Below are 18,005 nucleotides of genomic sequence, written 5' to 3'. Positions count from 1 at the left end.
GGCTTCCCCTCCAAACCCTTCACCATCCTCATGGCCCTTCTTTGGATGCTCTATATTACCTTTGTGTCTTTTTTGTGTTGTGGCACCCAGACCTGCCTCCGGCTCTGGAGGTGAGACTGCCGCAGAGCAGAGCAGAGCAGAGCAGGACAATCCCCTCCCTTGCCTAGCTGTGATGCTGTGCTTGATGGCCCCAGGAAAGGGGTGGCCCTGCTGGCTGCCACGGCGCTGCTGACTTAAATTTTGGGGTAGTTAATTATCAGAATATGCTGTGTAGGGGAAAAAAGCCTCAAGTTTTGAAAATCTACTTTGCTTGAGAACTTGAAGAATACGTGTGAGTAATACCCTCAGAAAAAGAATGAGAGAAGGATGAAAACAACTCAAAAAAATACAAAGAAGTTTCCAGCCTCTCAAGTTGGAGATAATCTGATGGAAGAAACTATCCATTCCACCAAATAATCAGGTGATTACATGCTACACTGGTATTTAGGTGGGAGGATGAGGTGAAACTTTAGAACTGAATTTTCCTCAAAAGCCATGTGGCTCAGGACTGGTGCTTCCTGAAGGAGCTTACTGTATTTTGGTATAAATCTCTCAAGAGAAAACCAAATTTTGAATCAGATTGTCTGGGCAGGACACCATAGTTCCCTCTGGAATGCTGTAATTTGCAGTAGTCTGTCTTGATTCTGTTCACTGTCCATCCAGCTACCCATGTGGTGGAAAGGAGACACAAGAAACCCTTACCCAGAGACAAGGTTAAAGTACAGTAATTTCACGACTATAAGGCGCACCCTTTTGACTAAAATCTCCCCCCAAAACCGGAAGTGCGCCTTATAGTCCGGTGCGCCTTATCTGATCTACAAAGTTGCGACATTTGCCACCCCGGAAGTGAGAGCCCGTCGGCATCGGGGCCTCCCCCGTGCGGGGCGGGTCCGCCGGCTTCGGGGCCGCCCCCGCGCGGGGCGGACCCGCCGGCATCGGGGCCTCCCCGCCGGCATCGGGGCCGCCCCCGCGCGGGGTGGACCCGCCGGTATCGGGGCCTCCCTGCAGGCATCGGGGCCGCCCCCGCGCGGGGCGGACCCGCCGGTATCGGGGCCTCCCCGCCGGCATCGGGGCCACCCCCGGGGCCACCCCCGCGCGGGGTGGACCCACCGGCTTCGGGGCCTCCCCACCGGCATCGGGGCCTCCCCCGCGCAGGGCCGTCCCGCCGGCATCGGGGCCACCCCCGCGCGGGGCCGGCCCGCCGACATTGGGACGGCTCCCTTGCAGGGGGTGTTAAAGCCGCAGGGATGGGATCGGCTGCTGCGCGGGGGGGGCGAAAGCCGCAGGGATCGGATCGGCTGCTGCGCGGGGGGGGCGAAAGCCGCAGGGATCGGATCGGCTGCTGCGCGGGGGGGGCGAAAGCCGCAGGGATCGGATCGGCTGCTGCGCGGGGGGGGCGAAAGCCGCAGGGATCGGATCGGCTGCTGCGCGGGCGGGGCGAAAGCCCCCGGAATCATGGCGGCCACCGCGCGGGCGGGGTGAAAGCCCTCGGAATCACGGCGGTCGCCGCGCGGGCGGGGCGAAAGCCCCCGGAAGCACGACGGCCGCCGCGCGGGGTGGGCGAAAGCCCCCGGAAGCACGACGGTCGCCGCGCGGGCGGGGCGAAAGCCCCCGGAATCACGGCGGCCGCCGCGCGGGGGGGGCGAAAGCCCTCGGAATCACGGCGGTCGCCGCGCGGGCGGGGCGAAAGCCCCCGGAATCACGGCGGCCGCCGCGCGGGGGGGGCGAAAGCCCTCGGAATCACGGCGGTCGCCGCGCGGGCGGGGCGAAAGCCCCCGGAATCACGGCGGCCGCCGCGCGGGGTGGGCGAAAGCCCCCGGAATCACGGCGGTCGCCGCGCGGGCGGGGCGAAAACCCCCAGAAGCACGGCGGCCGCTGCGCGGGGGGGGCGAAAGCCCCCGGAAACACGGCGGCCGCCGCGCGGGGTGGGCGAAAGCCCCCGGAAGCACGGCGGTCGCCGCGCGGGCGGGGCGAAAGCCCCCAGAATCACGGCGGTCGCCGCGCGGGCGGGGCGAAAACCCCCAGAAGCACGGCGGCCGCCGCGCGGGGGGGGCGAAAGCCCTCGGAATCACGGCGGTCGCCGCGCGGGCGGGGCGAAAGCCCCCGGAATCACGGCGGCCGCCGCACGGGGGGGGCGAAAGCCCTCGGAATCACGGCGGTCGCCGCGCGGGCGGGGCGAAAGCCCCCGGAAGCACGACGGCCGCCGCGCGGGCGGGGCGAAAGCCCCCGGAATCACGGCGGCCGCCGCGCGGGGTGGGCGAAAGCCCCCGGAATCACGGCGGTCGCCGCGCGGGCGGGGCGAAAACCCCCAGAAGCACGGCGGCCGCTGCGCGGGGGGGGCGAAAGCCCCCGGAAACACGGCGGCCGCCGCGCGGGGTGGGCGAAAGCCCCCGGAAGCACGGCGGCCGCCGCGCGGGGGGGGCGAAAGCCCCCGGAATCACGGCGGCCGCCGCGCGGGGTGGGCGAAAGCCCCCGGAATCACCGCGGCCGCCGCGCGGGGGGGGCGAAAACCGCCGGAAGCACGGCGGCCGCCATGCGGAGAGGGGGAAAACCGCCAGAATCGGAGCGGCTGCCACGCGGGGAGGGGGCAAGCAGCTGGAATCGGGGCAGCGGCGGCACGGGGCAAGCCTGCCGGCATTGGGTCACCCGGAGCGCCAGGGAACTCCCGGAACAGCGGGGCCCTGGGGATGCTGCACGGAGCGGCGGTGGGCATAGCCCGGCCCTGCCGGGTACAGGCAGGCCCGGGAGCCAATGGCTGCCAGATTGAGGCGGGGCCTCGGCCAGCAAGCGTGCGGGAGGAGCTGGGGGCGGAGCCTCGCTGCAAAAAAAAACCCGGTGCGCCTTATAGACCGGTGCGCCTTATCTGATCTACAAAGTTGCAAAATGTGCCGGCTCCCGGGGGGTGCGCCTTATAGTCCGGTGCGCCTTATGGTCGTGAAATTACTGTAATAGTATTTTCCTAGTAAGAGAAGAGAACAATATTCAACAGTGTCTTTTTTGAGGCTGGTGTCTTAGTGATACCTTGAGGAGAAAGGAGCTAAAACTAAATAACAAAATTTAAAAATGGGCAATACAAGAGCTACCTGGTGCTGCCTGATACTTGTCAGGAAATGCAGCTTGATGTGTGTAGTGCATGTTAACCTTATGCACTCTACTGCACTTGCAGCATGCAAGCCACCAGGTTTGTCCGTGCAAAGCAATATGCCTGCATTTTGCTGGTGAAATATGTCTCTCTTTCTGATGGGATACATTTGCTTGTTATGCTTGAGCAGTACAGAGTAACTGGGTGGACAATTGCGGCAGGACAGTATTCTGACAAAATCCTGTTTTATTCTGTATTGCTTTGTGTTCATAAAGGTTGCTGATATGCATGCTAGGAATTGAGTGGGCTGTGAGTGGGAAGTCTGAGACTGCTGGAGAGAACAGTTTTTCAGGAACTGCTGCTGTAAATAAACCCTTTAGCCTGTCTGGTTGCCAGCTTATGTTTCACGGTTAACAGAGAATGTTTTCTAGTGACTGCCATAAAGGGCAATCTTGATTTTTCTGTCGTAAGGGTGGTTTGAGAAGGTTTAAAAGGTATGTAAATTTCATTTTTGGAGCCATCTATGCATGCCAAGCTCACCGAGATAGCTTCAACCTCTCTCTCTATGCTGTGTGGCAAGTACACATGCTGCTCCAGGTCTTGCACTTGACCAAAATCCCTTCTGCTTTCAAGACTGTGCAAACTATCACACTAGTGAGTTACATCTTGTCTGTTAACCTTAGTGGCAAAGGAATTTAGTGTGCCATTAATGGGAAGGTACAAGAAAGATCAAGTAAGTACCCTCACTGTGCTTCACTCAGGATCTGGCATATGACTGTCAATTCAGAAAACCACTTGGGAATGCCAGTGACATGCATGGCAGCAGCATGTGCCGTGAAGGTCTAGGGGTTGAATGAAGCTGATGGAATTGAACCATGATGGAAACCTTCACATTACCTTCTACCAGTCCCTCTGGATGGATCTAGATGGCTCACATATTTTGGCATGCTTTTATGCAGAATTGTAAAACTACTGCAAATGTTGACTACAAATCATAGCAGTCAGATGCTGTGAGGAAGAATTAAGAAAGTTATCTTTGCTGAAATTGGCAGTGAGTATTTGATTTCAACATCTGGGTTAAGAGTGTATATCTTAAAAATTTTTAAAGTTGGTTTTTAACTTTCTGTGGAAGCAATTACTAAAGCAGAGGCAGGTGACAGTGCTGCTCTGTTTCAGTGAGAAGCTAAGTGCAGTCCTCTAGACATTACCACTTGTCTTCTTTATAGACATTCGTTTAAATACATATCTGTGTTTTGGGGATTTTAGTAATCTTTTGCTTACATTAATTACATTCATTTCTTAAATCAGTCTTTTCCTAATGTTACATTACTGACTTCACAAATATTCCATAGGTAAAGGAAGTGAACTGGTTGTTTGTAAAGCACGAAGCTGATAAATACAGCCCATCATTGGATGCTGCCCAGTGGTGGCTGCGACTCATGTTTGCACCATGTTTGATTGATAAACATTTGCAGCCACCCAGGTGAGCAGGTCAGCCACACCAAGCACAATCTGCCTAGCGGCAAGGTAGTTTCCAATGCTCTCATGTTGCCACTAGCCTGAGTGATCTCCATGCACTGGAAAGCAATGCCAGAGTGGGTTTGTTCTGCATGTCTTGTATCTTCACATGGTTGGCTCAAGTATCACTTCTGGTTAGTGACACAGAACCAATCCTCCCTGTCAAATGGTGTATTTGTCCTAGAGGCTGCTCTCTTTCCCCTTGCCCTGCATAGTCTATCTTGCCTAGTCTGTAGGACTGGACCCTGAATGAGAACAACCAGAAGCTTTAAGTGTAAAAAAACGTTTTTGAATGGCTAGTTACCAAATACAGTGCTCTTGGATATGAAATGTTTAACTTGCACAGCTGTGCTTCAGAGAGAGAAATCTTTTGTCTGCCTTTTCCCTATCATCTTCCAAAGCTGTACAGCCAAGAGATTTTAATTTCTTCCCTTTTTGTCTTTAGCAGATTTATTCTTGTATTGCACAGCTATTCTAAACAGAGGCCTTTTAAAATGCTGTGAGAGGCTTTATTTTTGTTTGCATCTCTTTTAGAAGTATTCCTAAGTCAATTTGTTCCAGTCTGGCAGACAGCAAATAGGCTAAATTTCTCTTCATGTCCCTTCAGCTTGCTTGCTTTAGCAAACACAGGAATAGACTCCTTTGTAGTGTGCTGTGGTACAGCTTGAAATGAAACCTGGTTTCAACAAAGGTGGACACACTTTCATCTCCGAGGGCCAAACTGAAAGACCTACTTCGTGTTTTCAAGCAGTCTTAAAGCAGTCTTAAAGCAGCATCATAAAAGACATTTAAATGGAGAGCAGAGCTGTTCAGTTCTGTCACGTGCTGCTGCTGGGCCTCTGGAGCTTACCCTTTGCAAATGTAATTTGGGTTGCTCAGACTTCTCAGATGTCCTGTGTTTTGTAAAGCCTTTTGTGTGCTTTGTTTCTGTGCCGTTTTTTCTGTGGACATGGGCAGTTACATGGCTACAAGGAGGAACAGTTACAGAAGTGCCAGCATTGGTGCCTCATCAGCAACAACACTTCAGTATTTGCATTTGTGCTCTAATGAAATGGTTACATTTTAAAAGGCAGTTGTAAAAAGATCGTATTGTCCATAGTGTAGATGACACAAGGAGCAGCAGATATGTCTGTCCCACAAGACTTAAGTGTCTTCACCTGTTGTGTGTGGCAGAATTTCATTTTCTGTTGCTGCAGGAAGGCAGAAATGGTGGAGGTTCAGAAATGGTGTCCAGCTTTCTGTCTAGCCAGGACAGGGGCATGTTGAGCCTCTAGGACAGTAAGTGAAATGTACCCTTCCACATGGCACACCAGCAAAGTCTCCATATAAGGGGCTGCTTTGCTAAGGGCTGATTCACAGCATTATCTTTGTACAATTGGTTTTGTACACATCATGGGACTGTGGCTGGAGATACCAGCTTGCTCCGACCCTTCAGTACAGTCTCATAAAAATGCTATTGAAGCTTAGACTGCACTGGCAGCATCAAAAGGGTTTGGAGGTTGAACATAGCAGGGACAATTTTCAGTGGTAATACTCAATCAGCGCTTCCGTCTTTCTCTTTGGTGCCAACATGCACTTTTACTTGCTATTGGGTAGGTGGAAGTGTGTGTGTGAACATATGACAGGAACTGCCATTCAGCTCTGGAGGATTCTGTTTTCTACTGCCTTGTATGTAGCACAGTCACTGCTGAGATGCCTGAAGGTAAAGGTGAAATACAGTCAGTGCAAAACAAGGTGAAATTCAGCTCAAGACCCAGATGTGGTGTAAGGCAAGGGGTAATTGTCCCTCTGGCTTCTTTCTGAGGTTGCTCCAGCATTGGCAATTCTCAGAAGGGTTAGAGGATATTTTGCCTTGGCAAATTCAGGAGAAGTGCTGCTATCTAGAGAGACATGGCATCATCATTGCTGAGTTTGGTGGTAGTAATTTTCACTGCTGCCCCCTCAGCTGTATCTCACTGGTAGCACTTTGCAACTGGAAGGAACCAGCGTTTTTCAGACTCCTCAAGAGTGGTGTGAAGTATCAATACATGAATTCACAGTACAGATTCTTCTGGTTTAGACTCAGTGTACTAGTAAATAATCAGGAGATTGGACTGAAACAACTCTTTCTGAGAGGAGAAGAAACTGTCTAAGTGCATTGACAATGATATGTGATTGAAAAAATATCAGCAGAAATTAAAGAAAACTGGTCAGGGCAGTTCCGTATATTTACATCCTTCATAAATATCAGCATGTTCTTTTTGACCCTTTCTCATTTTTATTTTGAGTTCTAATTTCTAAATAAGATCCTGTGTCATTCCTCACTATAATTCCGAAATAGCTCTTAGGTTCTGTTTTATTTCTTCAAACAAGACATGTCCAGATGTCTGCTGTGTGTAAGAGATCTGACTGGTTTTAAATGCAAAATACTTCATGACAAAGTTGAATGAATGAGTATCAAATCTGTGCATGTCCTTGCAGAAAATGTTTTCAAAGATTAGATTAATACTTAGTATGTTAGAAAGCTCTGTTTTACCCACAGTATGATCCTCAGTTATTCATGGCATTTTTAAAAATGTTTGTCATTAATCACAGGTTATTAATATCAAGAGAGAGTTAGAAGAAGTTAAATATTGATATCAATGTCCCTGGAATGCCTACACAGTATGACATTTGAACTTGTATTTGTGGGATAAAGGTGTGTTGGAGGTTTTTTGTTTTCTTTTGGTTCTTGGTGGGTTTTTTTGGTTTTTTTTTTTTTGGCTTTTTTTTTAAGAAAGAGTTAGTTAGAAATATGGTCAGATTGGTATAGTAAAACATCTGCTGTTTTCTTTGAAACCTACTATTTTTTAAGAAATATTTTGGTTCATTGTTATTTAATTGAGATAGGGGAGGGGAGGGGAGGGGAGAGGAGATGGAAAATTTTGTATTTCAGATTTTTTTTTTTAAGTTATCTTTCTGCAGCCTAAGAAATTTGTCAGGATGCATTTCTTGAAAGTGAAAGGTTTGCTTTGGAGGTATATACCTTACAATAAATTCCTGTCTTGCTTGTAATTAGTTTCATTTAGCTGTTTATCTTAGCATGAATTTTGTCTAGGGCCATTTCTCACTCTAATGAAATGAAGCAGTATGAACAGAAATGGGTAATTTTGGAAGGAATTTCCTCATCTATTTTTGTGCAGTATATCCAGTACTAATAAAGCATAACAAGAACAGACTTTAATGAATCACAGAATCATAGAATGGTTTGAGTTGGAAGAGACTCAGAGATCTAGTTCCAACCCCCTCTGCCGTAGACAGGGATGCCACTCACTAGATCAGGTTCCTCAGAGCCCCATCCCACCTGACCTTGAACATTTCCAGGAATGGGGTTAATGAAGAGATGTGATGCAGCTGTGTAAAAAAACCATCCAACCATATATGAATGGTTTTCTTTACACACCTGTTTCCACTTTACTGGTCCTGTGATTTATATAGTATTGTTTTACGTTGCCAAACATTCAGCAGTGTATGTAGCACATTGTTTTGAACTTCAGTTGTCCAAAGGCTACAGTTAGGGTTTTGAATCTCTAAGAGGAAATAAGTGAGAGTTTGTAAGACTTCATGGTCCTCCATAATAGGTAAGCTCTTCTTCCAAAGTCTTTTGCATGTCAGTTGAATATTTCGGAGTTTCTCTTCCTTAATCACTCACCTTCCCTAAATCTGCATGTTGTGCAAGCCAAATCCTGCAACTGTGCTTGCTTGAGAACATGCATTTAATTCTTTTGGCCCATGCTCCAATTAGAATTTTGTCAGGTTTACAGATCCTCAGGGTCATATTTTATAGATGTTTAGTTTACATAGACCTCTGAAGATCATTCAGTGCTTTTGATTGCATAAATTCTTCTAAGAACTGAGGCCTGGGTTAACTGAGCCAGCTGATGTCAAAGGCCTGTACATGTACAGCTGTTGAAGCCTCCAGCCCCATGGAACTCAGACCTGCAAGTTTTTGTGGTGGCATGCAGAGTGGCCTGAGTGAGCTCAGTCTCTAAGATCTCTGGATGTCCCATTCCCTATCTTCTCCATCAAGAGAATAGTAGGTAAGGCTGTTTGTGGGTAAGCATCATGAGGCATCAATCTTTGCATACTTTCAGGGAACTCATCTCAGTAATCTTAAAATATAATCGGTTTCAAACCTTGGTTTAATTTTCATTTTAATCTCAATTAATCAGTGACATTATGTTAGAGGCACACAGCTAGATATATTTCTAGGGATAAAAGGAAACTTGGTACATAGTTGAACATTTGAAGCCTTTCTAATCTTTTTGTCCTCTGGCTGTCAGATACAGGATGTTTCCCTGTATTTTTGTCTGGCTTACATTTGAATGCAAATCCTTGCTAGCTCATTTCCAGGGCATCTTTTATATCACTGGTTTTTCTACATCATGTCAAAGTCAGGTTTAGGAACTTTTATTAGGGACTCCGTTGCATATGATCTGTTACGCACAGTTGGATATGAGCCTGCTCATGGAATAATCTGCTATCTTTAAGTTTCTTGTATTTTTTTCAAAATTGTTTGCCAAGAACAACTCCTTTCTCTGAGGCTGGGTTTTTAAAAAAAAGAAATTAAAAAGCTGCAGGACAGGACCTCAGAGTCATGCCAATAGTTCAATGATAACAATAATTGTTGATACTTCAAAAAGCACACTGTAAAGATAGTTCAGAATGTTTTTCTTGCTGAGAATTAAGTCCTTGGAGAATCATTTAACATCCAAAACCACCTCTGTGTTAAAAAAGGGAAAAACTGAAACCCTTAAATTCTGTTCAAGGAAGTGAAGTTTCATCCTTACACAGAAACGCTGAGTTTCTACAATTTTTCTGATTTCTGTAGGAAATTACTTCGGGTTTTTATAGGTGGTTAATAATGTTGTTTCACTCACACTTTTTAGCCAAGCAACATGTTTTCAGTATTGCTATAGTAGCACTATTCCAATTTTCAATTGGCTTAGAAAAGCTGTGAAATAAAAGAAGTCCTACAAATAAAATTACAAATCAAATCTGGCACAATAAAGCCTTTCATCCACAGAAGCTGCTTGTGTTTGCTTGTGAGGAATAGCATGGAATAGTTGTTTGGGCTGGAACTGAAGGCATTGGTTTCCCTCTAAGAAGATGAGGGAGTTTTGTTTTCATAATTTTTGTGCAAGACAATGTTAATATTCCTGTTTTCCTTTCAGTAAATCATGGGCAGGCTTTCTCTTAATATAATTTCTAGAAAAATGAAGAGGGAAACATCTTGACTTCAGGCTGTGTGTGCTTGATTCTTCTCTTTGTAATTCTAAAGTTAGAGAGGGTACCCATGCTCCATTGTAAACTCAGGAAATTATACATTTTAAACATTTTCCAAACATTGGGTATGATTTCTCCATTAAAGAATGATTGTGAACTGCAAGCTGAGACAAATCCTAGTATCTTTCATATAATGCAGTTTTAGTCTCAGGTTATCATGAGAAATGGTATCAAGGCAGATGCAATTTTGGAACAAATTTTAATAAACAACACAAAATAATCAGTCCATGATGGATAAGCTTCCTGGTAACTTCAATAAATAAAGACTATTTTTTTGAAGTGCTCAGGACCTTCAAATCTTATAATTGATATACTTTTCAGAAATGCTTTCCCAGAAGATGTGTTCTTTCTTTAAAAATGTCTTTGTTGAATGCAAAGATAAAATATGAGAGATAGCCAAGATTGACTTGAGGCTATGGTAAAACTCCCTGCTATGTTTTACTAGTCCTCATGCACAGGCATCTTCTCAAGTACTGCTGTGTTGAGCGCTGGTTGCCTGGTGTAGCAACGTACATTGTTGTCACCATCACATCCGCCTTTAACATTCATATTGTTAAAACTCGTGGAGGCATCGTGAATATCAGGTTTTCACCCTGGCACTGCTGCAGCAGAGCTGTTTAACTGTTAAGGTGTTGACTGGATGCAGAGTTCCCTGTCACTATCATTCTTGTCTCTTCCTAGAGCAGGTTATACCCCAGACGCTCTGCATTGAGTGCTGGTGTACCTGAGAGTCCCTGCTTGGTTACTGCAAGACCCACTTCTGGCAAAAGGATTTGGGCATTTCTTTTTTTCTAGAAAGTCGTATTGCTGTTGTCACCTCAGCACTCTGCTCATCTGAGTGATGATGCCAGCTCCGTAGAAAACACAGGTTGGAGTCATTAAAAGTGGAGGCAAGAATTTCTAGCACTTGTAAGAGGTACTGGATTGAGAAAAACAGTGCAAGAGGTCTTATTTTTGGATTTTTATGTTTTGGTAGACAAAAGGTGAACCCAAAGCAATAGAATAGAGGTTCTTATGCACGAGATCTAGCTCAGATTACAGTAATTTCACGACCATAAGGCGCACCGGACTATAAGGCGCACCCCCTGGGAGCCGGCACATTTCGCAACTTTGTAGATCAGATAAGGCGCACCGGACTATAAGGTGCACTTTTTTTTTGCAGCAAGGATCCGCCTCCAGCTCCCAGCGCGTGCTTGGTGACCGAGGCCCCGCCTCAACCCAGCAGCCATTGGCCCCCAGGCCTGCCTGTACCCGACAGGGCTGGGCTATGCCTGCCGCCGCTCCGTGCAGCATCCCCAGGGCCCCGCTGTTCCGGGAATTCCCTGGCGCTCCGGGTGTCACGTGCTCCCCGGTGCACTGGGAACCCTGCACTGCCGGCGCACTCCGGGAGTCCCCTGACGCTCCGGGTGACTCAATGACGGCAGGCTTGCCCCGTGCCACCACTGCCCCGATTCCGGCTGCTTTCCCCCTCCCCGCGCGGCAGCCGCTCCGATTCCAGCGGCTTTCCCCCTTCCCGCGCGGCAGCCGATCCAATTCCGGGGGCTTTTTCCCTGCCCGTGCGGGGGGGCTCCCCGAGTCCGGCGGCTTTCCCCCTCCCCGTGCGGGGGTGTGCCCCGATTCCGGCAGCTTTCCCCCTCTCCATGCGGTGGCCGCTGTGATTCTGGTGGCTTTCCCCATCCCCGTGCGGGGGGCACCCTGATGCCGGCGGGGCCGCCCCGCGTGGGGGACACCCCGATGCCAGCGGGCTCTCACTTCCTGGGTGGCAAATTTCGCAACTTCGTACATCAGATAAGGCGCACCGGACTATAAGGCGCACTTCCAGTTTCGGGGGGAAAATTTTAGTCAAAAGGGTGCGCCTTATAGTAGTGAAATTACTGTAATCAAGTTTCCTGCACCACCTGTTCTGCTCCCTTTTCACCATCTTCATCTGGTGCTCTTTTGGTCTCTCTGTGACCCTTCAGCAACACTGTGCAAGAGCAGGGCTCACACAGATCCTGTTTAGTAGGTGCTGGGAAAAAGATTGCAAAATAGAAGCAGTGGTGCCTGTAGCATTACATTCAGATTAAGGATTGAACCCCTAAACTTTTCCTTAGTCAATTCTGTTGTCAATGGATGAATCATTTTACTTTGTGAATGAGGCAGGCCCTTGGGAGGCTCTAAATCCTGTGATAGTCTTCCAGATGAAAAGGTGAAGAAACCCACAAATGCTGTCCCAGCCAGCTGAAGGAGTTTCTCCAGCAAACAGGTTTTGCTGCTTTGCTCTGTCTTGCCGTGATGACAGCTGCAGCTGAAGGCAGGCCATACCTGGCAAGGAAAGCATCCTGAAGACTAACCATCAACTTAGAAGGAGCTGCAGCCTTGCTGACTAAATGTGGCAGACAAGCATGATGTTTTTCTGAATGGAGTACAGCATTATTACATGCTCAGAAAGAAATGTATTATTTTTTTCTTTCTACTACCCTCTGAGCCCCTCTCTCAGGAAAGCATTCTTGATGCTGCTTATTATTAGTAGGAATTGTAATTGTGGTTCATTGAGAGTAAAGCCTGCTTATTCAGCAGCAGAGCTCCTACTGATTTCAGAAAACCCAAAATATGAGCACAAAATCTCTGAGACACACAAGAGGGAAGGCACTTGCTACACATAAATAACTGAATTTATGTAAAATCTGGGATCCTAGAATTGTGGAAATCAAAAATTAACGTGAAGGTTTTCTTTTGTTCCTACTGTGTATCCCTATTTATTTCTAAATTATTTCTTACAGAGCTAAAATCACAGACAAAAGCATAAGCCTACATAAGTTGAAAACAGTGATTTTGTTCAGGTGAGGGGTTCTTTTTCCCTTGAAGACACCATCCAGAGACTATGTTAAGTGACAAATGAGCATAGCTGGAGCTTAAGAATACATTACAATGCCAAACTACCTCACAGGCTTGCAGAACTTGCCAGGGTTTATGAGCCTTTCCTCTGTAACATATGCCCTTTTGTTTCCTGAAGAGACACTCAATTAAAAACATACCTTCCTAAGTAAAAGAAACCATGTACAGTTTGTAACAGAGGTGCAAGTCAACCCCTTCCCCCCATGGTCAACTGGGTAAACAACTTGATTCATACCTTGCTTATAAGATGCCAGTTTCCTTCCTTCCTTCCTTCCTTCCTTCCTTCCTTCCTTCCTTCCTTCCTTCCTTCCTTCCTTCCTTCCTTCCTTCCTTCCTTCCTTCCTTCCTTCCTTCCTTCCTTCCTTCCTTCCTTCCTTCCTTCCTTCCTTCCTTCCTTCCTTCCTTCCTTCCTTCCTTCCTTCCTTCCTTCCTTCCTTCCTTCCTTCCTTCCTTCCTTCCTTCCTTCCTTCCTTCCTTCCTTCCTTCCTTCCTTCTCCTCTACTTCTTGTTTCATAGCCTTTATTTCAAACAGAAAGTACATTCAGTAATATTTAAGATGACATGGAAGTCAAAAATCAGAGAAAATGCACTCACCTATTCCCACTCCTTCCAGTTTGCTGGTCTGTTTTGGTTGTCTATCCTGGTCCTTTGTCATCTTGATGACCTTCTTAGCAATATCAGAGAAGAAATCAAAACACTGAGGCTGCGCTTTAACTCCACTATTAGCAGGAGTCCTCTCATAGGAGGTAGCAGAGAAGGTGATTAGCAGTGATGTGATTTTGGGTGCTCTATTGCATGGGTGGGGTCCTCAGCATTCGCAGGTACTTTTTGGGCAAGTCTGCAGCTCCTGCTGAGTTTGCTTCAGCATCTTACTTTGTGAAAGAGAAATGTACAAGTGATCCTGGATTGATGGCTAGCAGGGCCTGTGGAACTGCACAGGTCGTTGTGGGGACTTCAGTACAACTGTACCTTTGTGGATGAATTTATACTTAGATTTCTGCTGTTATTGACCTCAGTAATTTATCAATGCTAAACATTTGTCTTAAAAAATTCTAGTAATTAAGGAAGTCCTAATATTGTCCATTAGTTAAAATCTTGAATTAGATAGATACTTACACTGTGGTGGCCAAACCTTTAATACATAGTGCTTTTAAGTACAGAAAGATAGGTCTTTCAGAAAAGGAAGCAATGCTTCCCCCTCAGATGGTGATGGAGTAATAGCCTAGTAAATTTGTACAGGGTAGAGAGACAGAAAACAGAGAGCATTTAAAATATTCTGAGCTTCTTTTGGAAATATGAGAAAGCAGAGCCCAACTGTTTTCAAAGTTGCTTTTTTTTCATGTAGAAGCTGGCAAAACATTACTTCTCCATAAAAACAATTAGAAGTCAGGTTTCAGCTTCTGTGAGATTAGTTTGAAATCCAGGCTATGTAAAATGAGTAAATGTGGGTTTTTTTTACACCTGTCTTTTAATGTTTTAGGATTCAGGTATTAGTTTTTATACATTTGTTTGATTAGAACAATTATTTTTTATTATTAACAGAGGTAAATTTTGCATTGTATTCTTACTTGAGAATGTTGAACTTTTAGAAAACTTTCAGTAGTATCATCATGTCCCAAGAGGACTGTTAGTGTAGTCCTGGCTATATTCCCTTTTAAAAAATCAGCATGGAAGTACTAATAATCAGTAATGGTAATAAAATTGCAAACATAGATGTGTGTGATGCAAGTTAATGTGAATCAACTTATCTAAGATTCCCCTGGGAAGGCAATCCATTTGCTAATTACCTGGGATTCTGTGAGAGGACAGAATCCCAACAAGATTTTTTTCCCTTCTTTACAACAAGATGGACTCATCACCCTCCCTGAGCTGTCGGTCCACCAAATGCCTGTTCCAGTCTACAGGCACTGCTGAAGGACACCCACTTCCCACTCCTCACCTCTGCATTGTCCCATTTTTTTTTGCATTCAGTTCCTCCACTGGATCCACACCTCTGCTGCCTCCTTTCTAAGGGAGCCAAATTTTTTTAGCCCTGAGGAACCTTCCATAAGGTCCTAACCAAAACACCGCTCTATCACTTCCATGTGCAAGCAACCAAAAGAGAAAATATAGTTGAGGTAGCCAGATCTCTGGTTCCCAATGGTGTTTGTTTATGCTTTTCACGGGATAAAGGAAGGAGTTCATGTTGGACAGCTACCAACTGCCATTGCTCCTGGGACTTGCCTGGTGCATCTCCTCTGCATCATAACAAAGGGCCTCTTGCAACTGCTCTGTGCAAAATCAGGAAGAATTTTGTCTGCATTAAAGTAGCTGAGCCAAGTCCCATTTTAGGGCATGAGAGGGGGCTACTCTTCAAGTGTTGCTATTTTTCATTGCCCTTTGGTCACCAAATGGATCTACTATGGCAAAACTCTGGTTCTGGATGCAGAAAATTGCCTTTCCCAAATCAAATGGTGTTCCCCTTAATGCATTAGCAGATCTCAAGGCATGGTTTTGCAATGATAGCAGTTTCTTCAAAACACACATTGTGTTCACATTAGTTATTATAGTGGTACATTGTAAATGAGGTTGTAAAATCTAAAAAAAAGCCTTAAAATTTGACCCTTCCTTGAGGGTCCAGATAGCTGAAATGAATTTCCAGCACCCAGACATGCTTCACTCCAAATCAGATATTTGTAGGCTCTGAACTGCAGAAAAGTGTGGAAGATTAAGGCTTCTGTAATGCAGTTAAAATACCAGTGTAGATTGAGACTACATCATGTTTTTGCTAGTTACTGTATAATTTCAGAGTTATCATGTTATCAGGTTATTAAGCATGAGTCATCCGATCTTGCCAGTCTGAATAAAGAATTTACATAATCTCTAAAATGTGATTTAGAAAACAAGAGCAGACTATCAGCCAGGATCCTGCTGTCTAACTGAGCAGACAAGGTACTCTTCAGAACACCAGGGACATAATGATGCATTTTCTGTGCTTTTTGCAGCATAAGTCCCCCCCTGCCAAAGTGCCATTGGCAACTTCTATTGCAGTTGGCAAACTGAAGACACGGTGCTTCTGAGGAACTTGCACAAACAATCTTGACAATGGCAGTCAGAATGTGGCAGACCTTATCTCATTTCCGTAAGGGAAAAGAGGTCCTTCAGCCAAACGGGGCTTTCTGTCTTCCCAAAATACATTCCTGGCTGTGTGGCGACTGAGATACTCCATGATATCACACAAGGTTTACACTGATGCAGCTTCTGACTGTACTGCTGACTTTGATTCTCCCTCCTTTCCTCTGTTTGCTTTCCAGGTTGTCTTCTTTGCCTTTCTATGAGTATGGTGTTCCTCCTCCTGTGTTTTGATGTTTCTTCTGTGGCAGGGTACATTATAAGTACATATCTTTAAATGAAGAAACATGAATGTCCCAGAGGGTTTGACCCCTGTTAATAGTGATCTTTAAAACAAATAACAAAATACAACAAAAACCAAGTTTTAGATGTTTAAAAGTTGTATGTTTGAAAAAGGAGGTCTTTTCCACTGCCTAAAAGACTTGCTAATTGGCGACCTTCTGCGTTTATTATATTTCACAGATGCACTGGGCATGCAAGGAGCTTTGTGTTGCAGATGATGCTCTGAGATCTCTGTTTGCATGTGGGCTGGAATTCAAGATATTGTAGCTGTTGTTCTCTCTGCATGCACTCTGGCTTGAGCTACTGCAAAAACAAGCTTGAATTTTACACAATTTTGTTTCCTAATGATGTGCTTCTTCCTGTTCATTTACTCCCTCCATGCTTAAGAAGACGTTGAAAAAATACCTAGAAATTTGCAAAGTTTCTAGAAATTCTCATACTGGCTCCATTCTTGACCCCACCAAAGATGCACAGTGGGGTGGAAAAACCCAGGAGGAGCCTTGTGGGGAAAATCATAGGCAGTACTTCTCTATTTTATTTCTAGTTTTGTTTTCCACCCTTGCCTGGTGAATGGGAGTGATTGGACAGGGATGTGCAAACTGCAAAATAATTGAAACACAGCCTCCTCTCCTCCCCTGGCACAGGGCAAACACAGATATCTGCAGCTAACTGGTGACAGGTGACACTGGGGAGCATTAGATAGGCAGGTAGTAATTTGTGTTGATTTTAGGGAAAGCATTCCCCAGGGGCAGTTAGCCACCGTGTGGCTGTCTTCTTGAGCCTTGACGCAGTTCATTTTGCATCTAAAAATGCTTGTGTGGAAGAGGACAAGGAATAAAATGAGGTGTAACATTGTCATGAATGCTGCATTTCATCTGGGAAAAATATAATGGGCTTTTCTGCCTGTATGAAAACAAAAGTGAAATGAGAACAACAGGAACTCCAAGACTTGCAGGTCTTGTTCACAAAGCTCAGCAGAGAGAGGGTTAGGATGAGCTCCAAACAGGCCTGCACAAATGAGAAATTCACACATTAGCTGTCTGAGGTCGCTGGAGGTGACTTCTCTGTCATTAGGTGTGTACAAAGGGAGACATACTGTTATCTTGTACTGCAAATTTCTAAATAGTTTTTGTGAAAATGGCAAAAGTGTTTCTGGAATTTAATAATGATTTAGATATTGTAAAACAGATAATATAAAAAAAGCAAAATGTTAAGTCTCAAAGTTAAAGGGAGGTTATTGCTTAAGCCTTGCAGGTCCTTTAAGAGTCACTTAGGCCTTTGAGCAACTGATGACTGTCGGTGTGGAACAGTGAAAGGTGAGCTTTTTTGCTTATTCCTTGTATTGAAAACTCAAGTTTTGAGCCTTCCTTTTGATACCTCTTAAATTCAGTCAAAAAGGAGATATTTGATTCAGTTGAGAAATGTGCACAAATTATGTAAAAATTTCATCATTTCTTCAGGTCTGATAAATGTTGATGCTTGACTGCTACCTTGGTGTTCAAGATTAATTGTATGTTTTAAGATTTTGTTAAATTTTCATTTCCTAGATATGAACACACAATCACCATCTTTTGGACTGCTTTTATATTTTGTCCAAAGATTTAAGATTCTGATCATTTTGCCACTGATACTGAATTAGCTTGTTTGAAAAGCAGTTTTCAGTTGTATATTGCAGGGATGTTCTGAGAATGAGGATAGAGGCCGCTTAAAACGAGGCATAGTTTTGAAATGTTTTGAAAGGGCATGAGATAAGAGTGAAATGGGTTTAACTGAGTGTAAAAATGCTTTGTTT

The 18,005-nt window shown here is 45.6% G+C and overlaps 1 protein-coding gene across 2 annotated transcripts in view; it reads left to right on the top strand.

Annotated features, from left to right (window-relative positions):
* KIAA1958 (KIAA1958 ortholog) overlaps nt 1–18,005 on the top strand; it is a 58,190-nt gene that overhangs the window by 13,830 nt on the left and 26,355 nt on the right. The window contains exon 1 of one of the 2 annotated variants that reach the window (XM_033085031.1): nt 17,460–17,529. The exons of the other annotated variant lie outside the window; for it this stretch is intronic. The gene's annotated coding sequence lies outside the window, so the exon portion shown is untranslated. Of the gene's footprint in view, nt 1–17,459; nt 17,530–18,005 lie in introns of those variants that run through there. 2 annotated transcript variants of the gene reach the window in all.

Source organism: Catharus ustulatus, chromosome Z (genome assembly GCF_009819885.2).
Source record: "Catharus ustulatus isolate bCatUst1 chromosome Z, bCatUst1.pri.v2, whole genome shotgun sequence".
In the NCBI taxonomy this organism is placed as follows: Eukaryota; Metazoa; Chordata; class Aves; order Passeriformes; family Turdidae; genus Catharus; species Catharus ustulatus.
This window is presented reverse-complemented; position numbering and strand designations above follow the sequence as displayed.